A 6,000-nucleotide genomic window follows, 5' to 3' on the forward strand; every position below is an offset into this window, starting at 1 on the left:
TAAAAAATTAAGTTATATCTGATGGTTAATTTGTTGACCCCCAGCCTCCTTAAGTAATAAGGTATTGGCAATATTATTCTAAAAGTAACTTTCATGGTTGCCATGGTAACACATTGTAACCATGCAAAATCTGTTGCTAAGATTGAGTAAATGCTACTATATTGAGGAAAAACAATAAAATTCATGACTGGCACATATACATCCTTAGGACCTTGCAACACCGACAACATAAGAAAAATTGGGATTAATTGTTACTTTGCAGTGTAACCATGGAAACAACGTACATTTTGTTTAAAGTGATATTTCTTTGCTGCTTTAGGAAATTACTTATCTTTTAATCAAGAAACATATTATTTGACTCACCTTGAATAGTATTTATCTGGTAGAAGTAAAGTTGAATAACATATATTGATAAAGTTTGTTGAAAAATACAACACTGCTGCTATGGTTACCAAGAAGGGAAAATGTTTGATTTTGTTAATTTTATATCAATATTAAATCCTATGTGCCAGCTTTTTGCATCCAGTTAGAGATTGGGTGGTAGTCAAAATTGAAAGTCAGGTCAGTTGTTCATATATATCAATCATAAAAGTTTTGGGAATCTCCATCAAGGGTACGTATCCAAGGAAACAGAATATTTTTCAGATTTTTATGCATATTTTTTCGGCAAATTTCCATAGCAACGCTCTCTTTAAAGAATTGAATTTGAATTTTTTGAAATGTGAAAATTAGGGTCACACCAACGCCTTTAAAAACTGATCATCAGTTATGTAGAAATAGGCTTTTTAAAAAAAGATAGGATAAGATTAAAACACTAAGAGAGTAAATTTAAAACCCCGTTGTGGTATTAAAACCATGGCAATCATTGCCAACCTATAAGAAATATCATATTTCGTCCTTGGTATCTTTTACAAGGATCTCTTGTCTATTATTTGCTTGCATTTCAACTTATAATTGTTATTATTCTTAAGTGTATGACTTTATAAAATTAAAGGAAAAAAGGTTTTACTTTTGATTACTTGGTTTCCACAGTAACATATGTAATAGTTGATTTACCAAACATGTTTATCATGCATTTAAGACATCAGGCCTTCAACTTTCAGAAATAGTCATTGTCACTTGTTTGCTTTGCTGCAAACATTAACTGTGAGACTCTGAACATGTTGAAAAATGTCATTTTTCAAACTTTAGGACATATTGCTATGGTAACCATGACACATAGCAACCAATTTTTGCCTGATTTGAGTTTACAGTATCAAAGACTTTTATCATAGAGAGTTTGGAGAAATTCTGAAACTATGCGTGCCACAGCTCCTATATAAAACTTTAAGTCATTACAGAGAATGGCTCTTAATTATCAAAGGTGAATGGAAAAGGGGAATAACTTCTCTCAGTAGAATACAAATTAATAGAGCCCTGCCCAGGACCAGAATGCTTAGACAAATGGTCCAGATGTTCAAAAATCTGGTAGAAATACGCTTACTTATATCATTTAAACTTTTACTCAGTTTGCTTCCGATATGCTCAGAAGCAGAGAAGAATTTCACAGGTACAATGCATTTTCACTACAGATTCAACAAAGCCTTACCCTAACACCAGAACCCAAGACCAAGGGTCAAGAAATTTACAAATTTGGAAGAGTTACCCTCATCATCATAACTATGGACTTCAAAGAATTAACACTTTTCCACTATATTATCACCCCCCCCCCCCCGTTATGCCAGAACCCCTGACCCTAGGACCACAAGATTTAAAAATTCTGTTCGAAGCTCCAATTTTCATTATAGCTACATGTAAGCAATTTATTTATCAGCTCAACATTTAGGAACAGACATTATTAATTAATGATTAATTAATAGAATTGATGCTTTTTCACTATATAATCAATAGAGACCCCCCCTCCTCAAGAACCCCCAAAACTGAAACCATATTTTTAAAAATTTTGGAAGAAGCATCCATGCCTATCATAATCATGCACTAAGTTTGTTTAAATAATCTCCAGTAGCAGAGAAAAAGAGTTTCAAAGAATCAATGCATTTTCACTATATAATCAAGAGCCCCGCCATAAAAACAGAACCCCTGACCCTGGGGCCATGAATTTCACAATTTTGGAAGAGGCACTCTTGCTCATCATAACTATGTACTTAGTTACTTTATTTAATACCCAGGAGCAGAGAAGGAGATTTTCAAAGAATCAAAGCATTTTCACTATGTAATCAATAGAGCCCCGCCCTTACACCAGAACCCATCACCCTGGGGCCATGAATTTCATAATTTTGGAAGAGGCACTCTTGCTCATCATAACTATGTACTTAGTTACTTTATTTAATACCCAGGAGCAGAGAAGAAGATTTTCAAAGAATCAAAACATTTTCACTATGTAATCAATAGAGCCCCGCCCTTACACCAGAACCCCTGACCCTGGGGCCATGAATTTCATAATTTTGGAAGAGGCACTCTTGCTCTTCATAACTATATACTTAGTTACGTTATTAAATACCCAGGAGCAGAGAATAAGATTTTCAAAGAAATGATGCACTTTCCCTATATGATCTATATAGCCCCACCCTGGGGCCAGAACCCCTGACCCTGGGGCCACGAATTTCACAATTTTGGTAGAGGGCTCAATGCTTATTACAATGATGCTAACAGTTTGACTGCTTGATGTCCAGGAGTAAAGAAGAAGATTGCATTATTTTTGGTGGTTTTAGCCCATCCTCAGGCCCCAGGGGGACAGGGACCATGAAATTCACAATTTTTGTTCCCCTTCACCCATAGATGCTATATGCCAGATTTGGTTGAAATTGGTTAAGCGGTTTCAGAGAAGCTAAAAATGTTCAAATATTAACACACGACGCACGCCGACGGACGAGAACGGATAGCAATAGGTCACCTGAGTGACTCAGGTGACCTAAAAATCAGGCAAAATGGGTATAAAAGTGAATCATGAGTGTTCTCAGAATTGGATGATTTTCCATGTATAGATTTATTTTGCACTTTGAACCATGAATGTAAAATGAAAAACAAATTGGGTTATGGTTACTATGGAAACCCGGCTAAAGAAATTTCCCTAGCAACCAGCCAATTTTCCATGTGGATGGACAAAAAAATCACTTATATTTAAGGCTTGAAATTGAACGTGAATATTACAAGAATTCTTTTTAATGAATGCTATCGTAAAAATAAACATTTAAAGTGTTTTAACAATGCAAAACATAGAAATTAGATTTTAAGATATCTCCCGCATAGGCAGTGTAAGATATGCATGTTTTGCATTTTTTGCTGATTCAGCATTTTTGTAAATTTCAGCACTAATCAAGCCCACATTTTTCAAACTTCTGACACAATACATAAGTTTCGTATATTTCACATAAAGGCAGAGGAACGTCACTTTTGGCATTTAAATTCAAAAAGGTGTGTTTTTTGATATATCCAATCCTAGCCTATGCAATCTTCAACAGAGATATCTTCCCTTTCAAAGGGAATAACACTTCTTAAAACTGGGCAATATTTCAAAATGTGAGTTCGAGCAAAACCCTTCACATGTGGGGCGAGCAAAACCGTTCACACTTGGCCTGGATATAACTGTGATAAATGGATGACCCCATTTAAGGCGTAGGCTATACATAAAAAAGCAATAGATGCCTTGATCAAGTATTGTATATTCCCCAAATTCTTGCATAAGTGGTATATCTTATTTAACATACAACAAAAATGAGATGGTTTATGCTTTTTTTGTAAAAAAAATGAACTTTTCATGAGATTTTGTTGGAAGGGTTTTATTTAATTTTTAATTGTTCATAATGTGCACTTTCTAACATATATAATCAGAATTTCTGAACTTGTGGGATTTTTTTTTATAATATTCTGTTAAAATGTGCAAGATTTTTAGAAAAAATGTAAAAGGCGAATTTCATGAAACACAGCAAAATGAACTAAAATTAAACACTTTTTAGAAATGATGAACAATTTTATCAGTAAGGTAATAATTGAATATTTTTTATTTTACTTTCTGGGGAAAAGATTCACTTGTGTTATTTTCATCGAAGAAGCACAGTTCCTTCATTAAATTATAGCTAAATTGACAAGTTTTGCTATTTGTTGCTTGCAAGCCTTTTACTATAACATGGCGTCTGGTTTCCATGGCAACAAAGGTTGGCCAATAAAATCATAGCATCCAATGATGTTCCCTTGGTCCATAAAGCAACATATCAAAATTTCAAACAAAAAGTCCGAGATGGTCATGAATCACTTTATTCCAGAATTTATTTTTAGTGCAGTCCAAAATACATGTAAATTGAAATATCAACTCCAAAAACGAGAATTAATTGCAGATGTTTGTAAAAGTTTAAAGTTAGGCCCTTGGTGGTTTGTCGATATGTTTGGGCATCTACTGTGTAAGTTGTTTTTTTTTTTAAATTTATATAGATAATTTGATATACATACGATTTCTCATTTTACATGAAGCTTTTATTATTCTATAATTGTGAAATTTGAACTTTTAGTGCATTTGCACTCAAGATTGTTTACATGAAGTGAAAGCCTTAATAATGTATATATTAATTAAGCATAATAACTTAATTGCATTTATTTATACTTTATTTATGCCCATCGAATAATATAGAATTTAATTCCAATAAAACAAGTACATGTACATGTAAATCTTATACGGTACCAATTTTGGTGCACCAGATGGGCAAACCGATAAATTATGTCTCTCCAGTGATTCTCATGTCATTTGAGTTTTTATATGTATATGAAAGTAGGTTGCTTTGTTTTTAATTGGCTGTGTTGTTTGTTGCAGCCTTTTGGGATGTAATTCTCCCAGAACATGCAGAATAAACTGTTAAATATACCATGTCTTCGACGACCACTTTCTTCGGAGGCAGAAAATTAAGTTCACAAATACATATCAGTTGACTAGGATTGGGTGGAACACAGAGTGTATCAAGGCTAGTTGGAATTTCATTTTTTTTTGGGGGGGGGGCTGCATTTTCTTTACAAGGAAAAAAAGTCATCTGACTTTCTTGAGGGGAGTAAGACCGTAAATTAGCTTAGATTTCTAATGTATAGTTTATACCGTCAAAAATATATATTGAGGGGGCACACCTGTAAATTACTCTAATTTTCTATAGTAAAGTACATGTATATACTGGCAAAGTTATTGGGAATGTGTCCCCTCCCTGGCAGGCTTGGCATCATATGTAAGGATCCCCTCCCTGGCAGGCTTGGCATCATATGTAAGGATAATGGACTTTTGAGCTTGAATACTGTTCGTTATCTCCATTTATTTCATGCAATCTTCAACAGAGATGTCTTTCCTTTCAAAGAGAACAACACTTCCCAAAACTGGACAATATTTCATAATGAGTCGCCTGCGTGGCGCAAGAGCGTCTGTTCAAGAGTCGCGGTGTTCGAATCCACTGCGGGACGTGAAGACCAGTCCTTCGGATGAGACTGTATAAACCGAGGTCCCGTGACGCAGTAGGTGCTGCCACGAAAAAGATCCCTCACTGCTCAATGGCCCTGAGTGCCGAGTATAGGTCAAAATTTGCAGCCCTCCACCTTCAAGTGGCGGCGTCTCCATATGAGTGAAAAACTCTCGAGAAGGATGTTTAAACAACAAACAAACATAATGTGAGCTCGAACAAAACCATTCACATGTGGGGCAAAATCGTTCACGTGGGGCGAGCCAAACTGTTCACATTGAGTCTGGATATAACTGAGATACAATGTAAATGGATGACCCTAATTAAAGGTGTAACCTATATACAATAAACAAAAGATGCCCTGTTCAAGTATTAATATCCAGGTCATGCTTCTGTGATTAATTATTACAGTTCTATTAATAATACTATTAAATTATAATTAAATAGCAAGAGAAATCTTTTTATAATACATGTTTTCATTACAACCCAAAATTTCTTTTAGAATTTCTACTAAAAACACGCACACCTATCAATGTGGTCTACATATTGCAGTCCTTTTTGAAGGACAGCA

The sequence above is a fragment of the Saccostrea echinata genome, unplaced genomic scaffold, assembly GCF_033153115.1.
Source record: "Saccostrea echinata isolate AGI-Se365-2 ecotype Australia unplaced genomic scaffold, CSIRO_AGI_Sech_v1 ptg000009l, whole genome shotgun sequence".
NCBI lineage: Eukaryota > Metazoa > Mollusca > Bivalvia > Ostreida > Ostreidae > Saccostrea > Saccostrea echinata.